Genomic DNA, 27617 nt, shown 5'->3' on the forward strand with positions numbered 1-27617 from the left:
CTTTCTATGTGACATGACTCCCAGGGGGTGTAAACCTTCCTGGCAACGTGGCAATGTAGAATGAGCTGAAACTCAGCATCAAGGGATTGAGAAAATCTTCTCGACCAAAAGGGGGAAGAGAAAAACGAGACAAAATAAAGTGTCAATGACTGATAGGTTTCAAACCGAGTCAGGAGGTTACCCTGGAGGTTATTCTTCTGCATTATATAGATATCACCTTTTTAGTTAAGGTATATTAGATAGGCCAGAGAGAAGTACCTGAAAATGTAGAGCTGTGTTCCAGTAGCCATGTTTCTTAAAGATGATTGTATAATGATATAGCTTTTGCAATGTGACTGTGCAATTGTGAAAACCTTGTGTCTGATGCTCCCTTTATCTACAATATGGACAGATGAGTAAAAAAAATGGATAAAATATAAATAAATAATAGGGGGAACAAATGTTGAAATAAATTTAGTAGATTGAAATGCTAGTGATCAATGAAAGGAATTTATAAGGGGTGCAGGAAAAAATAGGGGAAACAAAGGCTAAAATATATTGGGTAGATGGAAATATGAGCAGTCAATGAGAGGGAGGGGTAAGGGGTATGGTAGGTATGAGTTTTTTTCTTTTTTCTTTTTATTTCTTTTTCTAAATTGATGCAAATGTTCTAAGAAATAATCATGGTGATGACTATACAACTATGTGATGATATTGTGAGTTATTGATTATATACCAAAAATGAAATGATCATACGGTAAGAATGTTCGTGTTTGTATGTTCTGTTTAAAAAAATAAAAATACATTAAAAGAAAAAAAAGATCTTTCGACTTTTAAAATAAATGTGCAAGGACAAAAAATGTGATTCAGAAATAAATATTTAATAACAGCTAGTTAGTCTGCTTTTCACTAAGTGGTCCCACTGCGTGTACACGCATGTATGTGTAGTGTCTCTCCACTCATCCCTCAGGAATAGTTATCCAATGGCTTCAACTCTGTGACTCCTCCAGAGTACTCTTATTGGCCTGAATCACCTTTAGAATAACTTAGCAGGATACTCAGACTATAAAAAGGGGGAAAGTAGACGCTACAGTCACATCTTTCCTTTTGATAACCCAGGGGAGCAAAGCATTCTCTGGGGATTAGAATTGGTGAGGAGAGTGAGGATAGCGCACACTGGCCTTAAGTGTGAACAAGAGAGAAAGAAAGAGAGAACAGGGATATTCATTCTAGAAGATGTTGTTACTTATAATTTTTACTGCTACTCTGAACTAACTATTGGGAATAGTCTCTGCTTCTATGGTATTGAAGCATTCCCAATGTTACAGTTCCCCACCACAAAAATAAATCATGAGAAATGTTACTTGAACGCCTACACTATGGGTCACTAAAGTCCCAAGCTTATGTTTCCTGGAAGGATATTTAATGGGCTCACAGGAAGCATCATGGCATACTCATTGCTGTGTAAGGGAGGATTCATTTTTACCTTGTGCACTAAGAAGTGAATCTTCTCACCAAAATATTGCTTAATAGGCCCCTTTCTTTGTCACTTTAAAAGGACTGATTCAAGAGAGAAAGCTACCATCCTCATATAGTATTTAGGTTTGAGAGACAACATCATTATATGTTCATAGGCAGCATGGGGGAGACAGAGTTCAACTACAAAAAGTTCAGTATAGAAGGAAGGGTCAGAGAACAAGTGCCCCAGGAAAGAATAAAACTCATTTATGAGTTGCTGACACAGGAAAGGGACATCTCATTCTAGTTCCAACTATGTGGGACAAAAGCAACATGGTTAAATATCACTAGTTCACAGTCCACAGGCTAAAGGTGATTTTGGAGTAAAAGTTTGCACAATAATCTGCACATAAAAAGTAATTTGCTCTATACAGTAAGGCTGAGTCTTCTTAAGGAATCATTCTATCATTTGCATAAAGACTTGATTATGAACCACATCATGGGAAAGCATAAGATTGTACTGAAGAACAAGAAAAACTATGTTACTTAGAAAGATATTTTAAGTAAATTGATGGAAAATGCACTATAGTAAACATATTGGTTCTCATTAACATAGAATTAATTGTAATTTCAGTAAAAATTCCAATAATATTTTTGTGGTCCTGGAAAAACTGATTCTCAAATTCATTTGTAAGGGTACAGGTCTCATAATAACCCCAAAATTTCAACCATCAAAAAAAAAAAAAAGTCAGAAGGGAGGATTTTTTTTTTTAACCAATTATGAAAATATATAAAGCTGTAGAATGTAAAACAGTATGATGGTGGCAAATGGATGGATAAATAAATTAATGAAATAGAATAGAACCCCATAGATATTCCCATACATATAGAAGAACTTGGTGTAACACAGAAAGGGCATTAAAAGTCAGGGCTAGAATGTTTCTTGATGATGATTGAACAATGATATAGCTTTCACAATGAGACTCTGTGAATGTGAAACCTTATGTCTGATGCTCCTTTTAGCCACTATATCAACAGAAGAGTAGAACATATGGAATAAAAATAAATAATAGGGGGAACAAATAGTAAAATAAATTCAGTTTGTAATAGTGGTAAATGAAAGCGAGGGGTAAGGGGTATGGTATGTATAGTCTTTTTTTTCTCTATTATCATTTTATTTCTTTTTCTGTTGTCTTTTTATTTCTTTTTCTAATTCGATGCAAATGTACTAAGAAATGATGAATATGCAACTATGTGATGATATTAAGAATTACTGATTGTATATGTAGAATGGAATGATATCTTAATGTTTTGTTTGTTAATTTTTTCTTAATTAATAAAAAAAGTTAAAAAAAAAAAAGTCAGGGCTAGAGGGGAATTCTGAAAAGACAGTGGACTAGGGAGTTACAGGACTCACTTCTCCTCCAAAGCAGCTAGTGGACAGGCAGAAACTATCTGTTCTGGGGCTCCAGAGGCCAGAGGAGCACTGTACAGCATCCAGGAAAGAGCAAGAGGAAGAGGCTGAAAAACTTGTAAAAACTGTGGCTCTGCAGGGCCTGCCAGTTTGCATTCCCCTCTCCCGAGGTGGGCCACCTCTGGGTCTGGTCCCTGGCTGGCTGCTGCGTACAGAAAAAGATGTGGAAGTCCTCTCACCCAAGAATAGTGGGGGACGGGAGGGATGGCCAAGTACTGATTATGCTTTTGACTGATGAATTGGGACTGCCAGGTCCTGGCTCTGAGGTGCTGTTTCAGCCTGTCCTGGACAGGGATGTCATGGCCATTGTTTCTACAACCCACCACCCCACCCCCACCAGGTGTGGAGGTGGTGGACGTTTAAAGAGTCAGGGGCTCCTTAGGGCTGCAGAGAATAGTTTACTGAAGAGTACCATCTGATGGGCAGGCCAGGGAAGCCCAGCTCCGGGGAGACATCAGGAAGGCTTTTGATGTCTTTCCTGATACTGCCTTAAGGGCTCGTTGGAGCTCGTCTTTTTCCCCTTTGTGGGTCCCTGGCCCTATTATGGCTAGGAAATACTGACTTGAAAGTCCTCTCTGGGGTGACCCTCCTTCCAGAATTTGCCTTTCAGACAAAAGCAGCTGGAAGCAAGGAAAGGAGTGTAAAAAACAAAAACTATAGAGGCAAAACAAAAGCAAACGGAACAGATCAAGATTTATCATGAAGGAACAGAGGAAAAGAAGCTTTCTCTTGAGGGTGAAATAATTGCACAAAAAGTGCAATCTTAAAAATTGTACCACATATCCCAGACAATAATTAAATGAAGAAGAGCTGAAAAAAAACCTAATCAGTTAAACACAGATAATCCTGAAGGTCTAGAATAAGTTGAAACAAGTGTCAAAGAAGAGACATAATGCAAAGCCAATAAACAATGAAACCCTATGCAAGGGTGAGAGGCTGACCTTCAGAGTAAATGCATCAAGATAATCAGATGCCTAGCTAGCAACCAAAAATTACAAGCCATACTAAGAAACAGGATGATATGGCCTGGTCAAAGGAACAGATGAAGACTTCAGAGGAAACACAGAGTTCGGACCAACGAATCAAAGATGTTGAAACAAATCTTCTAAATCTATTCAAGGAATGAAGAAAAATAAGGCCAAAGAGATAAAGGATATTAAGTAGAAACTGGATGAGCATAAAGAAGAAATCAAAAGTAAAAAAAGAAACATGAGAAATTCTGTGAATGAAAGGTACAATAGAAGAGATTAGAATACATCAGAGGCATACAATAGCAGATTTGAATAGGAGGAAGAAAGTATCAGTGAACTAAAAGACAGGAAATTCAAAATCTTACAGACAAGAGACAAATTTTGGGCCATTAGGCTTTCTGCTCTCCTGCTACACATATAGTAATAAATTCTTTCTATCTTTGAAACCCAAGTGTCTCAGGAATAGGTTGGGCAGAAGAATCCATGGTCTTTGTCCAGTAACAATTTGGCAACCACAAAGGGATGAATGTCTGAATCTCTAAAGCCCCAGCAGAGCAGGTGAGACTGGTAACCATACCTTTTGCAGCCACTGGACTCAATTTAGTCTAAAGGCTCGTCCACTGGGGTTTTTCTGTTCTGTGGGCACTCCAGCAACTTTTGGATGGAAGTGCCTATGAAAGCTTCAAAGAGAGAAAGTGTTTCCAGTTCCAGGCAGGAACATCTGACTGGATTTATCATTTGTTGAACTGCTCATCCTGCCATTCTGGAAGCCTGAGCAATGGACTTTTTTTTTTGCATGGGCAGGCACAGGGAATTGTACCCAGAGCAGTCGACTTTTGACAAAGTTGGAAAAGCTTCTCAGTGAAGAAATTCTGGCCTTATAAGGGAAAAAACTTTGGAGTGAACCAGAGGCCAGATGTCAATAGAACCCCAAAAAGAGAGGACATCTCCATGTGACACAAGACAGAGACACCAGCCAAGGAAGCCCAGGGATTACCAGAATCTAGACCCATACTTCTACAGACCCTGGGGAGAAAACATTACCTTGCTGATGCATTGATTTTGGATTAGCTTCAAAACAATGACCCAATTCCCATTGTTTAAGCCAATCCATTGTGTAGTATTTATCATAGAAGCCAGGACTCTAAGACTGGAAGGATTGTATTTTTAACAAAGAGTTCTGAACAACGAAACATCCATATGCAAAAATTTAACCTAAATCTACAACTCATGCTGTATACGTAAGTTAACTCAAATGGATCATAGATCTAAATGTATGAGGTAAAACTATACACATTTAGGAGAAATCTTTATGAACTATGGTTAGACAATAAGTTCTTAGATAACTTACTAAAATCAAAATCCACCAAAGAAAATATTGGTAAATTAGATTTCTCAAAATTATATTTTGCTCTGACAAAGACATAGTTACAGTAATGCAAATGTGAGATACAGACTGGGGGGATCATATTTACATCACACATCCAACACAGTAAATATATATGGAATATGAAAAGAAATTTGAAAACTCAGCACTAGAAGAAACAACCTAATTAATGGACAAAAAAGTTGAATGGACATTTTGCTAAAGGTGCTGTACAGAAGGCAAATAATCACATGATAAAATGTCCAATATCAGCAACTATTATTAAAATGAATATTGAAAACAAAATGAGATCATGTTACATGAGTGTTTTAATGGCTAAAGTATTTAAAAATCAAAATTGGCGAATAATAATAGAATCACCACAAGGTGATAACTTCGATCGTATGATCATTGTATGAATCAATGTTTCTAATATATTTGTCCATCTATCTATGCATTCATCTTTATACATGTATGAATTTACTTCTATTTCTCATGCACTCAAAATCTTTTCCTCTGATGAATTTTGTGATTGCATGTCCACATATATGTTGAAGGTAGCATATAATGAAAAAATTCTATTGTTTTATAATCTCTTGGACAACAGGAAATATTATTAATCTGATGTAGATACTTGACTGTAAGCTGGATGTAATGACCACTTGGAGTTTAGGTTTTGAAAATCCAGGCACATTCTGTGCAGGAAAATAATTGCACAAATTCATAGTTAAATTGCCATTAGTTAAAACCATTAGTTTTCACTGATATTCATTATACTCTTATTTAATGATATAGAAAGTCTTAGCTGGTCACATGACTAGAGTTATTTTCTAGACTCTTCTCCAGTTTTGTGACTAAATTTAGATGAGGGAGCATGACTGGAAGTTCTGCATGATATTTCCAATTTGTACAACTAAAAGGAAGAAGGAAGTGCTTTTCTTCATCTAACTCAACCGGCATCCCCCACCCCATTTTCTATTGTCTGGGAAATGCTAAAGGTATAGCTGGCCAATTTTGATGTACAGGTCAAAGATTCATATTGAGGATGACATCACTCAAAGGGTTACACCACTTTCTACTGAATTTTTCATAGAAAAGAAACTTCTACTTACCTGGAAACTTTACTTTTCCATCTTTTATAGAACATCTTAGTTTAAACCCTATGTAATTATAAATTTCTGATGTCTCAACACTTCCATTTCTCAATAATCCCAGAAAATAAATTGTTCCCCCCCGACACACAAATATACAGACCAAAGAATAGATAGAAAAAGAACTGAAAAAAATTGAGTAGGTTCTCAGGGATTTGAATGACAGCACGCTTGCACAAACATATGTGACAAGGGTGTCCCAGAAAGAGAAGAGAAGGCAAAACAGTCAGAAGTAATGATTGAGGAAATAATAGCTGAAATTTCTCAACTCTTATGAAAGACATTGTGCTGGTTTGAAAGGATTATGACTCCTAGAAGAGCCATGTTTTAATCCTGATCCATCTTTTTGGAGGCAGTCATTTCTTTTAATCTCTATTCAGCACTGTAGATTGGAAACTTGATTAGATTACCTCCACAGAGCTGTGACACACCCAATTGTGGGTATTAACTTTTGATTAGAGTGAGATGTGACTCCATCCATTCTAAGTGGGGCTTGATTAGTTTACTGGAATCTGTTAAAAGAGGAAACATGTTTTGGAAAGGGCAACAGAGCCATAAGAAGCATGAGAGCTGGCAAAGCCAGGTGGCCAGAGACTTCTGGAGATGAAGAAAGAAAACATCCCCAGGGGAGCGTCATGAAAAAAAGCCTGGAGAGAAAGCTAGCAGACTTTGCCATGTTTGCCATGTGCCTTTCCGGTTGAGAGAAAAACTCTGAATGTCATCAGCCTTCCTGAATCAAGGGATCTTTCCCTGGATGCCTTAGATTGAACATTTCTATAGACTTGCTTTAATTTGGACAACTTCATGGCCTTAGAACTATAAATGTGCAACTCAATAAATTCCTCTTTTAAAAAGCTGTTCCCGTTTCTGTTATACCACATTGCAGTAGCTAGCATACTAGAACAGACATAAATATACATGTCCAAGAAGTGCAGTGTATTCCAAGCAGAATAAATACTCATGGACCTACTTTGAGACATATGCTAATCAGAATGTTAAATACCAAAGATTAAGAGAGAATCCTGGTAGCAGCAGGAGAAAAGCAATTCATCACATATAAAAGAACTGCAGTGAGACTAAGTACTGATTTCTCATCAGAACACATGGAGGCAAGAAAGCAGTGGTATGATAATATTTAAGGTACTGAAAGAGTAAAACTGCCAGCAAATAATTCTTTATCCAGCAAAACCGTCCTTCAAAAATAAGAGTGTTGAAAATATGCACAGATAAACAGAAATTTAGAGAGTTCCTCAACAAGAGATCTGCCCTATAAGAAATACAAAAGGGAGCTCTGTAGGCTGAAAAGAAGAAAGGAGAGGCTTGAAGTAGAGTGTAGAAATGAAGATTATGAGTAAGGGTAACTAAAGGGGTAAAAATGAGAGACAAAAATGAGATGTAACATATAAAAACCAAAGGATAAAATGGTTGAAGTAGTACGGCCTTTACAGTAATAACATTGAATGTTGACAGATTAAACTCCCCAATCAAAAGACAGAGCTTCAGAATGGATAAAAAAACATGATCTAATTATACGCTGTTTACAAGAGTTGAAAGCGAAAGGTTGGAAAAAGGTGTTCTATGCAAACAGAAATAAAGAGCTGAGATAGCTATTCTGATATCAGACAAAACGACTTTAAATGCTGAACTGTTACAAGAGACCAAGAAGTACACTAGTAATAAAAGGGGAAATCCAGCAAGAAGAAATAACAATCATAAATATTCATGCACCTAATCATGACGTCCCAAAATACAGGAGGCAAACAGTGGCAAAACTGAAGGGAGAAATAGATATATTTACAATAACAGTTGGAGACTTCAATACACCACTCTCATCAATAGATAGAACATCTAAAAAGAGGATCAATAAGTGAACAGAGAACTTGATGAACATGATAAATGAACTAGACGTAACAAGCACACAGAAAACATTTAATCCCCCAAAGCAGGATATACATTTCTTCTCAAGTGCACATGGATCATTCTTCAGGATAAACCATATGTTGGGTCACAAAACAATCTCAATAAATGAAAAAATATTTAAATTATACAAAGCACTTTCTTTGACCATAATGGAATGAAACTGGAAATCAATAACAAAGGGAGAACTGGAAAATTCACAAATATATGGAAGTAAAACAACACATTAAAAAAAATCAGTAGATCAAAGAAGAAATTGCATGAGAAGTCAGTAAATGTCTCGAGACAAATGAAAATGAGAACCCAACATATCAAAACTAATGGGACATAGTGAAGGCAGTGCTGAGGGGGATATTTATAACCCTAAATACTTAAAAAAGAAGAAACAGCTCAAATTAAAGACCTATTGCACAACTGGAGAAACTAGAAACAAAGAGCAAACTAACCCTAAAGCAAGCAGAAGGAAAGAAATTACAAAGATTATAGCAGAAGTAAATGAAATTGAGAATGAAAAATATTAGCAAAACCAAATGTTCATTGAGAAGACCAATAAAATTGACAAACCCTTGGATAGACTAACAAAGTAAAAAAGAGAGAAGATGCAAATAAAATCAGAAATGAGAAGGGGGACATTACTACCGACCCTGCTGAAATAAAAGGAATCACAAGAGGATACTATGAACAACTGTATGCTGACAAATCAGTCCATTATGTGAAATGGCCAAATTCCTAGAAGCATATGAAAAACGACACTGACTTTAGAATAAATAGATCTCAACAAACCAATTACAAGTAAAGAGATTGATTCAGTCATCAAACACCTCTTAATAAAAGAAAGGCCAGGACCAGATGACTTCACGGGTAAACTCTACCAATGATCTCTTTAAAAATTAAGGTCAGTCCTGCTCAAACTTTTCCAAAAAATTGAAGAGAGAGAACACTACCTAATTCATTCTAGGAAGCCAACATCACTCTAATACCAAAGCTAGACAAAAGAACTACAAGAAAAAAACAATACGGACCAATCTCTCCAATGACTATAGATGCAAAAATCCTCAGCAAAATACTTGCAAATAAGAAGAAATAAATAATAAAATAAAAAACAACACCAACAAAAAACAAAACAAAATACTTGCAAATAGAATACAACAGCCTACTAAAAGAAGTATACACCATGATCAACTGGATTTTATCCCAGGTATGCAAGGGACGTTCAACACAAGAAAAACTAAATTAATGTAATACACCAAATTAACAAAACGGAGGGGAAAAATCAATGATTATTTTGATTGACACAGAAAAGGCATTTGACAAAATCTATCATCCCTCTTGATAAAAATAGTTTGAAAGATAGGAATAGAAGGAAGCATCCTCAACATGATGGAGGGTAAATATGAAAAACCCACAGCTAATATCATACTCAATGGTGAAAGACTGAAAGCTTTCTCTCTAAGATCTGGAACAAGACAAGGATGCCCACTGTCACCACTGTTATTCAACATTGTGCTAGAAGTTCTAGTTAGGGAAGTTAGGCAAGAAAAAGAAATAAAAAAACATCCAAAGGTGATGAAGAAGGCAATGAGCATTGCACTGGGGTCAACTTAACAGACTCAAAGCCGATGTTTGGCAGTGCATCTTTGGGACGCGTCCATGTTATCACCAGCTCTAAGCCCCTGTGGGAGGCAGGGATGGAATAGCTGTCAAATCATTTTTTATCATGATCTTCCCTTCGCATGGGTTTACCTTATTCTCATTGTTAAGCTTTCTAAAGTTGGTTATTTTCTTTTTTCTCAATGGTGTTAATGATAATAGAGATGAAAAATGTTAAAAGTCGATTTTTGCCCAAAAGCAAGTCCTGGCTAGAGCACTGAAATAAGGCATCTTGTTGCATGAAAGGGGTGTTTGCCTCACTTTGGGGATACTAGGCTTGTCCCATGAAAGAGATCTCTATTCTGCTATGTGCTTCTGAGGATTAAGGTGCTCTCCTTTACCGGTCTAGGTTAGCCATGTCTCTTTTAATGAGTTAAATGCCCCCAAACAAGTAAATCATTGGTTGGCCTCTGACAAGTTTATCCCCATGAGATATATCACTAATTGTTATTTTAAGTTTGTTTAGGAAGGGAAATGATTGGCTATTTGAATCAATACTCCATTGCAAAGGTAGAGCAGAATAGGACAGGTTGACTTGGCAACCTAGTATGATTTCCACCATTATTCATCATGGAGGCAGATGTACACCTTAAATGGGGAAAAAGAGTAAATATCCTACATTATTTAGTTTATTGTGTGTTAGTCTAAGTGAATTGAAATCTTTCATAGTGAGAAACTTGTCTAAAACTTTTTTTTTTGGCAGCTTTAGCTTTAAGCTAAAAGCACAGAATATCACAGCCTTGTCATGTGTGTTATGTATTTATTTCTTCCTAAGAACTACATTCATCAGAAAATAGTTGTTTCCATATTTAGGATTTAATGTTTTTTTGATAACTGTCCTGTTAAGGAGGTTTTTAGTATCATAAGCTATTATTCTTTTTGAAGATGGGTAGATGTGAAGGATTTTCATTTAAAACCCAAGCAGTTTTTATGTTTCCTGTTGAGAGGACAATTGCACCTGGAAGGAGATTTTGGTAGATGCGTTTGTGCACTGTTAGCATTCCAACTTGTATTACTGTGGAGGATTAACCCCTTAGTGTTATGTATTTGTGTCAATGTCCAAGCCTGAGGATTATTTTTAGACTGTCTTTTTTTTACTGTATATGTTCAGTTTTGAACATGTGCTGCAGATATCAGGCTCCTACCATCCTTTTCCACCCACCCCACCTCACCCCCTGTATCTCTCAGCCATGGCACAGGGTGGTTGTATCAAAGTACATTTCTGGGCCACTTCACGGATTCATGTGTCTGCCTGGCATTTAGCCAGCAGAGCATCTGGTCCTGTTCTACAAGGTTCTGCCTCACATCCTCCTATTCTCTGGTTATGTGAAGAAAATGGGAAAAAAGATAAAAATAGAAAACACCCAAGGCAGTTGACTGTGTTAAGTTTTATTTATTTTCTAATTATTTTTTCTACCAAGGTTGCCAATCCCTGAAATTAGAACAAGGGACAGTGTGAGATGATTGTGCCTAATCATGTTGTGATTCTCTTAGCTGAATAAAGTATTTTACCTCCACATATGGTAAAAAAAAAAAAAAAAAAAGGATTATATTTTCAAGACTTGTCCTGTTTAGATTCTATAATTGCCCAGTGTACTGAAACTTATACTAAATTCTATGTATTTTGGTTACAAATGTTCTGAAAAACAATGTGAAACATTAAAATGTATTAATATAAAAAAAAGGTATCCAAATTGGAAAGGAAGAAGTAAATTTCTACTATCTGCAGATGATATGATCCTATACATAGAAAGTCCTGAAAAATCAACAACAAAGTTACCAGAGCTAATAAGAGTTCAGCAAAGTGACAGGATACAAGATCAACACACAGAAATATGTAGTATTTCTATAATCAGCAGTGTTTCTATATACTAGTAATGAGCAATCTGAGGAGGAAATCAAGAAAAATTCCATTTACAACAGCAACTAAAAGAATCAAACATCTAGTAATAAATTTACCCAAGTATGTTAAGAATATGTATACAGAAAACTACAAATCATTGCTAAAAGAAATCAAAGACCTAAATAAATGGAAGGACATTCAGTGTCCATAATTGGAAGAATAAATTTTGTTCATATGTCAATTCTACCCAAACTGATTTAAAGAGTCAATGCAATCCCAATTGAAATTCTAACAGCCTTCTTTGCAGAAATGGAAAAGCCAATTATCAGATTTATTCATATGGGTAAGGGGCCCTGAATAGCCAACAACTTCTTGAAAAAAGCAGAACAAAATTGGAGGACTTGCACTTCCTGACTTTACGTAATACTGCAAAGCTCCAGTGGTCAAAACAGCATGGTTCTGGCATAAAGATAAATATATTGACCATGGAGTCTGAGAGTTTAGAAATAGACCCTCATATATACGACCAATTGAATCATATTTTTTAAACAAGAGAATACATGGTTTAATTGAAAAGAGAAAGTTTTCTTTAAAAAGAAAGCAAAGATCATCCCAAACTGATAAAATGTTGCTCCATATTTGCATTTTTCACCTAGAAGCTACCAATTACATACATGGAATCAAATATTTTCATTTCTTTGCTAAACCAGTCTATGTAGGTAAAATCATGGAGCTAAAAAATGTCTGAGATTAAGTGCAGTAATTTATATGATAAAGACACAATTATAAGCTAAATGATGGTCAGTTGATATTTGACAAAGCTGCCAACTCCACTCAACTGGGACAGAATAGTCTCTTCAACAAATGGGGCTAGGATTACAGGATATCCAGGTGCAAAAGAGCGAAAAAGAACCCCTATCTCACATCTTTTACAAAAATTAACTTAATATGGATCAAAGACCTAAATATAAGAACCAGGACCATTAAGCTCCAAGAAGAAAATGTAGGAAATTATCTTTAAGATCTTGTGGTAGGCGGTGGTACCAGACTTTACACCCCAAGCAGAAGTTATTAAAGAAAAAGTTGATAAATGGGATCTCCTCAGAATTTAAAACACTTGTGTAATTTTAATCTACAAAGAACTTTGTCACAAAACTGAAAAGACAACCTACTCAATGGGAGAAAACATTTGGAAAACACATATCCAATGAAGGTTTATTATCCAGAATATACAAATAAATCCTACAACTCAACAAAAAGACACACAACCCAATCTAAAAGTGGGCAAAAGGCTTGAATACACATTTTTCTAAACAGGAAATACAAATGGCTAAAAATCGCATGAAAAGATGCCCAACATCATTAGCTGTTAGGGAAATACAAATCAAAACCACAATGAAATACCATTTCACACCTATTAGAATGGCCACTATTGAAAAAAAACCCAGAAAACTGCAAGTGTTGGAGAAGACGTGGAAAAACAGGAACACTCATTGCAGGCGGGATTGTAAAATGGTGCAGTTGCTGTGCAAGACAGTTTGGTGGTCCATGAGGAAGCCAAATATAGAATTGTTATATGACCTAGCAATCCTGCTACTAGTATATACCCAGAAGAACTGAAAGCAGGGACTCCAATAGCTGTTTTCACAGTGATGTCATAGTGGCATTATTTCCAATTGCCACAAGATTTTGAAGCAACACAAGACATCATTTTATTCAACCAATGAATGAATAAACAAAATATGGTATATACATATGATGGAATATTATTCAGCCACAAGAAGGAATGAAATCCTGATGCATGTGACAACATGGAGGAACCTTGAGGTTATGTTCAGTGAAATAAGCAAGACACAAAAGGATAAATATTGTATGATCTCACTGATATGAACTAACTACAATAAGCAAACTCATAGAGTTATATTCTAGAATATAGATTACCAGGGTATTGAATGGGAGTGGAGAATGGGGAGCTGATGCGTCATTTGTGCTGAATTTCTACTTAAGTTGATTGTAAATGTTTGGAAATGAATATGGTGGCGGTAGCACAGTATTGTGAGCGTAATTAACCAAGCTGACTTATGTTTGTGAATGTGGTTGAAAGGGGAAGTTTTGGGTCATTACGTTATTATAGTTAGAAGATAAAACATGAGACTGTATAACACAGTGAACTTTGTTGTGGATGATGGATTTTGGTTAATAGTACAAATATAAGAATGTTATTTGATGATTATAACAAATGTATGACACTATTACAGGGTGCTAATAATAGGGTGGTATATGGGAAATATATACCTAATGTGAACTATGGATTATAGTTAATAGTGATATTTTAATATTTTCATCAATTGTAACAAAAGTACCTCACTAATGCAAAGTGTCAACAATAGGAGGGTATATGGGAATGTTGTATTTTTTACATGAATTTTCTGTAAACCTACAACTTCTCTAATTGAAAAAATAATAATGACAAATTGGGGGATAAAGATTTTTTAATAAATGGTGCTGTGACAATTTCATTTTGAGCATGTTAAAACTTCAGTTGGCTGCTACCTCAGTCCACAAGGAGTGAAGATATAAGGGTGCGAAGCAAAATTAAAATACAGAAGACTATCATGATGGCCTTAGGGTAGGTAAACCCTTCTTAAATAAGGTATAAATGTACAAAGCATACATGTTCACAGTATTATTCTTTGTGCTTTCTATACATTTAATACTCATCTATCAAGAGAACATTTCAATCGATGCAAATGTACTAAGAAATGATGAATATGCATCTATGTGATGATATTGGGAATTACTGATTGTATATGTAGAATGGAATGATTTCTAAATGTTGTGTTAGTTAATTTTTTAATTAATAAAAAAAAGAACATTTCAGTTGTTACATCTCTTAATTAGGTATTCCTACTTGATTTTGGTGTCCAGAGTGTACAAAAATCTGTCCTTGCAAAAAATTCCATTTTAATGTGGATTAGTTTTTCTGGGTGTGCTGGTTTGAAAGGATGTATGTCCCCTGGAAAAGCCATGCTTTAATCCTAATCCCATTTTGTAAAGGCAGCTGTTTCTTCTAATCCCTATTCAGCATTGTATGTTTGAAACTGTAATTAGATCATCTCCCTGGAGATGTGATGTAATCAAGAGTGGATGTTAAACTGGATTAGGTGACGACATGTCTCCACCCATTCGGGTGGGTCTTGATTAGTTTCTGAAGTCCTATAAAGGAGGAAACATTTTAGAGAATGGAGATTCAGAGAGAGCAGAGAATGCTGCAGCACCATGAAACAGAGTCCATGAGCCAGCGACCTTTGGAGATGAAGAAGGAAAATGCCTCCCGGGGAGCTTCATGAAAACGGAAGCCAGGAGAAGAAGCTAGCAGATGACGCCGTGTTCACCATGTGCCCTTCCAGATGAGAGGGAAACTGTGACTGTGTTCGTCATGTGCCTTCTCACTTGAGAGAGAAACCCTGAACTTCATCGGCCTTGTCGAACCAAAGTATTTTTCCCTGGACGCCTTTGATTGGACATTTCCATAGACTTGTTGTAACTGGGACATTTTCTCAGCCTTAGAACTGTAAACTAGCAACTTATTAAATTCCTCTTTTTAAAAGTCATTCTGTTTCTGGTATCTTGCATTCCAGCACCTAGCAAACTAGAACACTAAGGGTGCCATGCATTAACTATCCATCACTCTTGGGACCTCTTCCATGTGTTACACACAGTGTTGTGTTTTCAAATACCTTTTCTTCTACTCTTTTTCTTTCTTTTATGTACATAAATAAAATAAATACATGAATATACAGAGAAATTGATATACCTAAATATGTATTGAAAAAGCAATGGATGCAGGGCAAGATGGTGCCATAGGAAAGTATGGAATTTAGTTAGTCCTCTAGAGCAGCTGATAAATAACCAGGAACTGTTGGGAACACTTGTTTGGGGGAACATTCATGACTGAACACACACTGCACACCAGTCTGAAACTGGTGGAAGGGCTTAGATCATGGCACAGAATTATAAATAAAGCCCCCAATCTCTGGAGGCTGGTGCTTCTCTCCCATTGGCATGGCAAGCTCAGTTTGGAGGCACTTTCCCATGGGAAAAAGAAGCCCTTTCTGTTAGAAGCAAGGTAAAGCATCTCAGTCAAGCTCTAATTTTGGTTTTAATTAACAAATTTGGGCTACTGAATACAAGCTCCAAGAATATATAAACCCAGAGAAATAAAAAAACTAACCCTGGCAGAGAGGGCATAAGCTGACAATGGAAAAACAAAAACAAAAACAAAAACAAAATATGAGGCAGCTGAGTTCAGAATACTGGAAAATGGCTGTGCCCCAAGATAAAGAACTGGGTGCCAACTCTGGCTCCTGGCTGGAAAACCTTGGGGTTGGGGACTGGCTCTGAAAAGGGAGTTTTATTTTATTTTTATTTAATTTTTCTTTCTCTATTTTTTCTTAATTATTTTTTTCTTTTTAAAAAATATTCTAAGTAGCTCATTAGAGAAAGCCACAGGCATTTTCAACTGTCAGTGCTGACCCAGGCAAAGGTAGAGTTCAAATAGGTCTGAGAGGCAAAGTAACAAGTCAAGTGAAGGAGCTAATTTCCTAAAAGGCTTACCTTTATGAAGAAAATGGGGTGGAGTGGGACCTGGCTCAAGTGGCTGCCCTCCTTAAGAGCATTCAGACTCCAGGTGCTGGGAACTAGGAACAGCTTGAGCTTACCTCCCACCTGCCTCAGTTTAGAAAAATAAACCACGCCCCTGGCAGGCTGAGAATGAAAGGCTCCATATCACTTTGTGCCGGTAAGGAGCTATGGGCTGATGAGTGTCATGTGCAGGGCAGGATAGGAGAAGCACAGAGTCTAGAGGCTCCACAGGAAAGTCAGACAACCTGCTAGGTCTCATCCTCAAGAAAACTTGATACTAATTACATCCTCTTCCTGAGACCAGGGCCTGCCTTATCCAGGAAAATCTGATCAGAATCAATCATATCTGGGGAGACCCTCCTCAAAGAAAGGTCCCATATAGGCAGAGCGAGAACCAGAAGAAACAATCACTGAAAAATTCTGGCCAGCTAAATGGAAATGTGAGAGATCTATAATAAATTGAACTGAAAACCCTATATAATAGAGTTTAAATGACCTCCAAAACTTATCAAGGAATTCAGATGCTCAACACCAGCAAAAAATTGCAACTCATACTAGGAAAAATGAAGAAATGGCCCAGTCAAAGGAGCAAACTAACACTTTAAAGAAGATACAGGAGTTGGAAAAACTAATTTATGTTCAAACAAACATGCTAAGTCAATTCAAAAATCAAATCAGTGATTTGAGGGGAGAAGTGGAAAAACATATGAAGGATATAAGGAAGAATTGGATGACCCTAAACAAGAACTCAAAAGCTTGAAAAAACAAATGGCAAAATTATGGGAATGAAAGGCACAATAGAAGAGATGAAAAACACAATGTAGATGTACAACAACATATTTGAAGAGGCAGAAGAAAGGATTAGTGAACTAGAGGGCAGGACATCTGAAATCTTACATACAAAAGAACAGAAAAGGAAAAGAATGGGAAAATGTGAGAAGGGTCTCAGGGAATTGAAAGACAATATGAAGCATATGAATAGATATGATATGGTGTCCTAGAAGGAGAAGAGGGAAAAGGGGCATAAAGAATAATAGAGGAGATTACCACTGAATATTTCCCAACTCTTATGAAAGATACAAATTACAGATCCAAGAAGGGCAGTGTATCCCAAACAGAATAGATCCAGATAAACCTACTCCAAGACACTTGCTAATCAGATTATCAAATGCCAAAAACAGACAGAATTCTGAAAGCAACAAGAGAAAAGTGATCCATCACAAACAAGAGAAGCTCGATAAGATTATGTGCAGATTTTTCAGCAGAAACCATGGAGGCAAGAAGGCAGTGGTGTGATATATTTAAGGTACTTAAAGAGAAAATCTGCCAACCAAGAATTCTATACCCAGCAAAACTATCCTTCAAAAAACAAGGGGAAATTAAAATATTTTCAGAAAAAGAGATATTGAGAGAGTTTTTGACCAGGAGTCCTGCTCTACAAGAAATACTAAAGGGAGCACTACAGGCAGAAAAAGACAGGAGAGAGAGGTCTGGAGAAGAGTGTAAAATTGAAGACTATTAGTAAGGGTAAAAAGAAAGAAAAATAAAATATGCTACATTAGAATAAAGTTTTGATGCATTCAAAAACATGGATGAACCTTGAGGACATTGAGTGAAATTTGGCAGAACAAAGCACCAAAACTGTATAGTCTCACTAATATGATCCAATATTATTAAGTGAACTTTGAGAGTTAAAGTAGAGATTGGGCACTGGATGCCAAAAGAATACAGACTGTCCAACAGAATTGATTGTAAAGATCCAGAAGTGGATAGCACAATACTATCTGATGATAGCACAATATTGTAAGTACACTGAACAAAGCTAAATGAGCATGGTTGAAAGAGGAAGACTAGGGGCACATATGACACCAGAAGGAAAGGCAGACAATAAAGCCCAGGACTATACAACTTAGTGAACCCTGGAGTGGACAATGATGATGATTAAATGTATAAATATAAGAATATTTTTACATGAAGCAGAACAAATGATTGTCAAAAGTGCAAGGTGTTGGGTGGGCCATGGTGGCTCAGCAGGCAGAGTTCTCGCCTGCTATGCCAGAGATCTAGGTTCAATTTCCAGTGCCTGCCCAAGCCAAAAAAGAAAAAAAGAAAAAAAAGTGCAACATGTTGAAAAAGGGATGATATGTAGTTAATAGAAATATTATAATATGCTTCCATTAAATGTAACAAAGGCAATATATTAAAACTAAATGCCAATAAGAAGGGGATATAAGGGAGGGGTATGGGATTCTTGGTGGTGCTGTTTCTCCTTTTTAATTAATTTATTTTAATTTTTTATTCTTCACTTTTCTTATTCTTTCTTTTTGGAAGAATTGGAAATGTCTTCATATAGACTGTGGTGGTGAATGCAAAACTATGTGATCATACCAGGAACTATTGATCGTTTACTTTGGATGGATTGTATGGTGTGTGAGTAAAACTGTTTAAAGATAAAAAGAAAGATACAAGTGCTGGTGAAAATGAGGAAAGAGAGATGTGCCTATCCACTGTCGGTAGTGGAGTAGAATGGTGCAGCTCCCCCCTGGAGGGCAGTGTGGTGGTTCCACAGGAGGCTAAGTATAGAGTTGCCATATGATCCTGCAAACCCATTATTAGGCATATACTTGGAAGAACTGAAGCAGGAACACAAATGGAAATCTGCACTGGTGTTTATGGTGGCAGTATTCATGATTTGCAATGGATGGAGGTGGCCCAATGGTACATCAACTGACAAATGGAAAAATGAATTGTGGTGTATTCACACAATGGAATACTGAGTTGCTGTGAGAAGGAATGAAGTTGTGAAGCATGCAGCTAGGTGAATGAATCTTGGGAACAGTATGTTGAGTGAAATAAGCCAGAAACAAAAAAGACAGATATTATAACACATCATTAATATGGACTAACTGTAATGTGCAAATTCTGAGAATTGAATTTGAGCACATAGGTTGTCAGGGGAAGGTTTATTATAAAGGTTCCTAGATTGTAAGCTCAAATAGCAGTCACATCTATTTCTGAGTTGTAACTTTTATTTCTAAATTCTGAGATGCTGAGTCCTTTGAGTATAATCTGGTTGTTCTCTGGAATTTCAGGTATCTGTGTGACTCTTGAGTCTCAAAGTTAGAGTTCTGCAGCTATGAAAGTCATCATCAACCCATACAGCAACTGTTAAAAAAGCTGAGAAAGACATTAGACTTCAATTAGAAATACAATTGAAGCTGATCTGGTTAGAACTAAGGCAAATCAGACTAAAGGGTAAAGGATGAAATTGACTATATTTTATAACTTCAACTTCTGTGTGAGACCAAAGGAAGAGATATTCAGTTGGTGCAAAATTGATATTTTCTGCAGCACATTAATTTAATAACTATGGTAAGTTTATTTGGACACCATAATTACATGGAACCTTGAATAGGGAGTGAGATCTTGTTGGTTTGTACAGGTTAGTATGATGTCCTGATACATCCCAGAGTAATCTGGGCAGAAGATAAAAGTATTTGCAAAGTCCCTTTGGGGTACTGGGGAAAAATATGGAAATATTCAACTTCCCCACCTAAGGAAGACCTGATATTCTCACAAGCACTGGGGACTATCAATTTACTAGGCCAAGCCTTTGACTTGGGACTTGCCCTTATGAAACTTATTCCTGCAAAGAAGCTAAGACTACCTTTAATTATGCTTAAGAGTCACCCCAAGAGAACCTCTTTTGTTGTTAAGATGTGGGCTCTCTCTTTAAGCCAGCTCTGCAGGTGAACTCACCACCCTCCCCTCTATGTGGGACCTAACTCCTAGGAATGAAACTGGTCCTGGTGTGTGTGGGTTGAGAATGCCTTCTTGACCAAGAGGCATAAGAGAAATCAAACAAAATAAAGTTTCACTGGCTGAGAGATTTCAAATAGTGCAAGAGGGCTTTCTGGAGGTTATTATTATTATGCATTAGATAGATATCTCTTTTCAGTTTTTAGTGTATTGGAGTAGCTAGAGGGAGATGCTTGAAACGATTGTACTATAATCCAGTAACCTTGATTCTTGAAGATCATCGTATAACTATAGAGCTTTTATGGTGTGACTGAGCAATTGTGAAAACCTTGTGACTTGCATTCCCTTTGTCTAGTGTATGGGCAGATGAGTAATAAAACAAAGACAAAAATAAATAATAGGGGGTAGGGAGTATGGGAAGTTTTAGGTGATCTTTTTTACTTTTGTTTTTATTCTTGCTCTTATTGTTTTTGGAGTAATGAAAATGTTCAAAAGTCGATTGTGATGGTGAATTCACAACTATATGATGACAATGTGAACCCTGACTGTATACTTTGGATGGTTATATAGTATTTGAATGTAATTAATAAAATTGCATTAAAAAGCAATGGATATAGACATTTACATAAATCAAATTAATAGGGTTAAGCTATCCACGTTCAGAACTCCTAAATAGCACAGCATCATGGTGCACAGACCCATTTAATAGAAGAAAGGATAACTTTGAACAAAATCAATGGTACATGACTGCATTGGTTGAGAGTTGCTACGGATTAGGGTCCTAGGAAAGTGTGATTGCTGCAAAGTGAACCTACTGACTGAGTTGAAGAGAGGATGGCTGACATCATGGACTGTTATTTTAGTACATAGACACAACCTAACTATGTGACTTCAGATGCAACTTTCCACTTCTGGGGGTGTGGCAGTTTAGGGCATAAGAAAATGGAGAAGACCCCCAAATGAATGCATAAAATAATGAACAATATTTTTTTCTAAGACAGAAGGAAGTTACTTAAGGAAGCCAAATGGTTATTTGAATATCTACATTGAATTACTATTGTACTCAATTGCTTCATGCCTCAAGTTTTTCTATCTGTAAGACAGTTATAATACTAATGCTTGCTTATTTTTAATTACATAGGATGTAACTTTTATTGCATTTGCTAATACAGAATTCTAAGTTTTGCTGCTATGGTGGGAAGGATAGATGTGGAATCAAAGACTGCTAAACTACCAATTGCCTTAAAAATCTTCTAGTCCACCACCCAAAGTCTTGCTTATGGCCAGTCAATGAGTTAGAGGGACAGCTACGGCTGGAACTCAAGAGCTTCCAACTCTTTGTCTTGTGCCTTAAATGTTGGGAAGATGTTTAGTGAGGGAAGTCCAGATGAGCACAAGAACTTGTGGGCTGCCTAACTCTTGAACATGTTTATGTCCCGAGATCACGGCCTGGGATGAATAAGGCAGAGGTTGCAAACCCAAATGGCTTCACATGCATTTGAACTCAAAAGCTTAAAAATAATAGACAGGCAAATAAACTCCATCTAAGTGTTGTGTTTGGTCTAGGAGCCACAGCTGTGCTCTCTAGTAAGGAAGGCTGTGGTGGAGGCAGGTCCCAACACCATTAGCTTTGCATGGAAATCTCCTTCTGCACTGCCATGAGTTTGACTTAACTGCCCTCTGGGTGTTCTCCCAAACAGCTATTGCAGTCTCATAGAACTCACATGGAGGATGAGTTCTACTCCGAACTCAGGAAGGAGTGCCTGAATTGGGAAGAAAATTTGAGGTCTGTTGGAAAAAGAACCAGGGGGTGCTGTGGAATTTTGGCTACCCCTAAAATCTGGCAGAGCCTGGCTATAGTTCAACAGATACTATTCTGTACTTAGCTGGAAGCAGCTGAGGAGAATCGGGATAATATTGTTCAGAAGAATGAAGAGATTAGGCATCAAATGGATTTCCTTAAACATCTGATCTACCTATTTGCTGTTGGTTAAATTTCATTTCTTATTTAGAGATAACACTTCACATGCAAATTCTTCTGGGGAAGCAAATAGATAAATTTACCCTAAAGTATAAGATTATTGGACTTTTGTAAGAATAGATTTAGATTTAAAGATGGGAAAGGAAGGCATATAAGTATAGTTTCTAAAACATTTTTAGAGGGGGGTGGAGGGGCAAGGATGTGTGTGCTGTTTTTTGTCAGTGAGGTTGAAATAGCATTATTCACCAGAGTTTTGTAGCTTCTTTGGGGGACTAATGTTGGGGAAATGGTGGTCCAACTGTCCCTGTCTGCATTAAGATATATTTAAGTTGAAGAAAAGGCTAGGAGCTGATACTGGGGAGGGATGGGCATCTCAGAAAGAGGAAAAGGGTCCACCAAGGGAGACCAGATGTTCCAAAGACAAATTATTTTTATATTGCTTTCAGTTGATCACTACCTTTTTAAAAAATAAAAAATTTAAAAGTTATGAATCACACAAATTATATATAAATTATACATCCTTTTGGGAAAAAAATTAGACAAGAAACTAAGAGCCTCCCCCTTTTCCCCCTCCCCCATGTGGGCAGAGATGCAGAAGGATCAGGCATTCTTAAATGCTCTTTGGTGGGGATGTCAATTGAAGTAGGCTTTTTGGAGTGTAATTTGTTGATATTAAATTTATATAAATATGATTAGTTGGTATTAAAAATGTCTTGGTTTTGATATGTTATTCTTTAAAAGTACTGTATTTTATTTGCTAATATTTTATTCAGGATTTTTGCAACTGTGTGTTTATAGGGTTATTTGGCATCATTCTTTTCTGGTCTGGGTGTCAACCTTCAGGCATGAGTTGGAAAGATTTTTCTTTATTTATGCCCTGAAATGGTTTATATAAGAAAGGAATTCACCTGCTTTTGGTAGGTTTGGAAGGATATTTATGAAGCTATTTAGCACTGAAGATTTTTGGGGAATGGATTGATGATCATTTTTATAATTTCTTCAGTGGTTTCTGCCGCTCCTTGATTTAACTTCATATTTTGTGTTCTACTTGATAGTAAAATCATTTCAATGAGGTTTTAAAATTTATTGGTAAATCATTATACATGGAATTCTCTTATTATTTTTTAAATCTCTATAGCTGGAATTATATGTCAATTTTTTCATTCTTCTTTATTCTTCCCTTGATAAGATTAGCCAACGCCATGGTCATTTCATTGAATCAGCTTTTCCTCTTATTGATTAATATTACTATTTACAATATAAAGTTCTTTTCAGCTTTTTTTCATCGTTATACATTTCTTCTACTTTGGCTTTCTTAACTATTCTTTTTCTGGAATCTTAATTTGAATTCTTAGTCAATTTATTTTCATTTTCTCTTGTTTCCTAATAAATGTATTTTAGATTGTGCATTTCACATGCTTTTATATACACTTTTCCTCATCTGCATTCTTTTTTTTCAATTAAAAAATATTTTCCAAGCAAAAACTCTCTCTTCTCCCCTCTTCCCGTCATCTGGTAACCTCCATTCTACTTTCTATCTCAGAGAATTTGCTAGTTCTAGTCATCTAAGTAATATCATATAATATTTGTCCTTATGTACCTTGCTTATTTCACTGAGCATAATATTTTTAAGTTTTTTTTTTTATCTTGCAGAATGTCTCTTTTTCTTATGGTTGAATAATATTCCATCATGTGTGTGCTGATTTGAAACTATTATGTAACTCAGAAAAGCCATGTTTTAATTCTGACCCAACCTGGTGGGGGCAGCCCATTTTAAAAAAATTTTTATACTTAATTCTTTTAATGTTGTAGGGCAGAAACTTTTAATTAGATTATCTCCACAAAGATGTGGCACACTCAATTGTGGGTGTAACCTTTTGATTAGATGGAGATGTGACACCACCCATTCAAGGTGGGTCTTGATTAGTTTACTGGAGTCCTTTAAAAGGGGAAATATTTTGAAGAAACTTCAGGTGCAGATGCATGGAGAACAGTTGTTTCAGAGCTGACAGAGACATGGATGTTTCGGAGATGCTTGGAGTATCAACAGAGAGCAGATGCCTAGACATGGGTGGAGCCCAGCAGACATTTCCATGTGCCTTCCTATGAGATGCTAAGCAAGCCAGAATCCAGAGTTGTGTCCTGGAGGAGCTAAGTGAATGCCCACACAGATGGTTAGAGAGGAAACTACTGGCATCAGAAGCCGGAAATGACAAAACCAGGAACAAGGACCAACAGACACCAGCCATGTGTCCTCCCAGCTGACAAAGGTGTTCCAGACAGCAACAGCCTTTCTTAAGTGAAGGCAACCTCCTGTTGGTGCCTTAATTTGGACACTTCATGGTCTTAAAACTGAAAACTTGTAACATTCCTTTTTAAAAAGCCATTCCATTTCTGGTATATTGCTTTCCAGCAGCATTAGCAAACTAATACAATGTGTGTGTACCACATTTTGTTTATGCATTTATCTGTTGACGGACACTTAGGTTGTTTCTACCTTTGGCCTATTGTGAATAATGCTACTATGAACATTAGTGTAGAAGGTTCTGTTTTCCTTTTCTTTGTGTATATACCTAGAAGTGGAATTGGTGGGTCATATGGTAATTCTATATTTAAATTTTTGAAGAATCACCATATTGCTTTCCACAGTGGCGGCACCATTCTACATTCTCATCAACAATGCACTAGAGTATCAATTTCTCCAAATTTTCCCCAAAACTTGTTATTTTCTACTTTTTTTTTCTGTTATTGTTTTCAGTAATAGCAATCCTTTGGGTGTGAGGTGGTATTTCACTGTGGTTTTGATATGCATTTCTCTAATGACTAATGATGTTGAGCATCTTTTCCTATCAGCATATAATATTCCTTTTCCTATTTAATTCTGTTACTTTGTACAGCTTTTCTTCTATATAAATTTTTGTTTTATATTGTAGTTGGCACACATTTTTTGGGGGGGATTAGGCTTTGTCTGGTATATTTTCATTCAGTTATTTACCACATTTTTGTGGCCATTTGGTTTTAGATGTGCATCTTATAAACTGCAAGGCTAGATCCCCCCAAACCTAATCAGAACATCAATGTTTTTAAATTGTGAATAGAATCCTATCACATTTACTATGATACTGACATTTCATTTCCTTTCTTCCATCTTAATCTTAGAATTTCCTATAATTTTTCTTCCATACTCTTTCTTACCTTTAAAAAAATATGAATATATTTTCACAGGTAATATAGTCACCCAGCATGGAGAAATCCCGAGTATAAAAAGAACACGTGATGAAAATGAAATGTATCATCTCTGTCCCCAGCTCTCTAAAACCTCTCAACAAAGACAACCCCTAAAACTAGGTTTAAGATGTTACATACAGATACAAACAGAAATGCATGTGTCTTCCTTTTACAGAAATGGAAGCAAGCTTACATACTTCTACTCTTTTTTTCCTTGACAATCTGTCTTGGAGATCATTCCATTCAGGCACATAGAAATGGGTAACGTAATTTCCTTATAAGTGTGTACCTTAATTTACTTAACCAGCCCTTTACTAAAGAACATTTGGATTGTTCCCAATCTTTTGCCACTGTAAACACCATTTCAGTGAATATCCTGTATAGGCATGGTGAGTGTATCTGTAGAATAAAAATGGTAGAGGAGAAGTTTCTTGGCCTAGCTGCTGTGAGTGAGGGAAGCTCTACTTCCCTACTCTGACACTGGTCCCAGGGCTTCTTCTGGTCCCTGCCTTTGTTTATTGGTATCTGGAAAACTTTTAACTTCATAGTACAGAATTTTCTCTGACAATGAATTGGGATGTGTTTTTTCACTCTAGTTTCTATGCTTGTTTTTTTTTTTTAATGCTTAAGTTTTCAGCAGAACAGAAGGAGGAAGAGAAGGAGAAGATGGCGACTGAGATGTCGCCGAAGCAGAACGGGGGAGGGAAAGGCAAGATGGCGACTGGAGCGCTGCTGGAGGGAGGGGAGGGTAGCGCAAAGGAGAGGAGGGTACAAAGGGAGGGGCCGGAGCACAGAAGGAAAAAAGCCTGGACATAAGGAATTTCGGCCCATTTGTCACCAGATGAAGGGTTTAGGAGGCTAAAGGGTGAGAAAGAAGAAAGGTACACCAGGAAATTTAAAGTGGGGGTGGTGGTGGATTTATTTCTGCGCTCCCGGGCAGAACTCACCAAACCCAAGATGGAGGGAGGTGAGTGCGCTATACCTGCTTTTTTAAAAAATATTTTTACTGATAAAACTTAATGTACAAACTTACATACAAATATTCTTAACATAAACATTTCACACATACAAAACTTAACATACAAACATTTCATACATGGTGTACAGTCAGTGGCTCACAATGTCATCACATAGCTGTATATTCATCACCATGATCATTTTTTTGAACATTTGAATCACTCCAGAAAAAAGAAATAAAAATGAGAAAAGAAAAACCTCATACATACCATACCCTTTACCCTGCTCTCTCATTGACCACTAGTATTTCTATCTACCCAATTTATTTTAACCTTTGTCCCCCCATTATTTGTTTATTTGTATCCATATTTTTTACTCATCTGTCCATTCCCTAGATAAAAGGAGCATCAAACACAAGGTTTTCATAATCACACAGTCACACCGAAAAATATGGAATGCTTCATGAATTTATGTGCCATCCTTGTGCAGGGGTCATGCTAATCTTCTCTGTATGGTTCTAATTTTAGTATATATACTGCCGAAGTGAGCACACTATACTTGCTTTTAATCCTCAAGAAATTATTTACATTTCTACCTTTTCTCCTCCCCACCCCACCTCGCTGATAGGGGTTTACTTGTTTAACAAATATATATATATATTTGTGGTTTTTGTCTTTTCTTTTTGACATTTGAAGAGCAAGAGGTAAAATAGGCACATATGCTGATTCTATTACATAAATCTCATCGATGTTCTTTTAAAGGAAAAAGTATGAATTATTTAGAAGTAGAAGTTATTAACTTTATTGTTTTATAGTCAATTTAATGAATACAGCCTGATTTTCCTTTACGACAAAGTTGATATTTTTAGCATGTATCCTAAAATTAACTCTTGAATTTGTGTTGCATGGTTGGTTATCTTGTCAAAGCAATTATGGGATTTGGGGAGATTAAAATGTTGTTCAAGAAACAAAAGAAAACATAGAAAACAATTCATTAAAAAATAAAATGATATTTTTCCCCAAACTTCAGTTTGACATCTTGTATCTTGAGTGCTCTTGTTGACAAAATACATTAGCCTAGATGGAATTCTGATTCTCGCATTGAAGAAAAGCTAAACCTTGCAAAGTGACAAGTTCTTCGCCTCCTCTTCCACTTCCCCATTCCGGCCCCATCCTCCCCAACCTGTCAGCAGATCAGCTTCTCTGCTTGTGTCGTTGCTCTCATTTCACAACCCCTTAT

The 27617-nt window shown here is 36.5% G+C and overlaps 1 protein-coding gene and 1 non-coding gene across 4 annotated transcripts in view; both read right to left on the reverse strand.

Annotated features, from left to right (window-relative positions):
• TRPM3 (transient receptor potential cation channel subfamily M member 3) overlaps nt 1–27617 on the reverse strand; it is a 288107-nt gene that overhangs the window by 120917 nt on the left and 139573 nt on the right. The window lies entirely within an intron of this gene.
• LOC143675171 (U6 spliceosomal RNA) lies at nt 26823–26929 on the reverse strand. Its single transcript, XR_013171415.1, has one exon. It is a non-coding gene; the product is annotated as a U6 spliceosomal RNA (small nuclear RNA).

Source organism: Tamandua tetradactyla, chromosome 2 (assembly GCF_023851605.1).
Source record: "Tamandua tetradactyla isolate mTamTet1 chromosome 2, mTamTet1.pri, whole genome shotgun sequence".
NCBI lineage: Eukaryota > Metazoa > Chordata > Mammalia > Pilosa > Myrmecophagidae > Tamandua > Tamandua tetradactyla.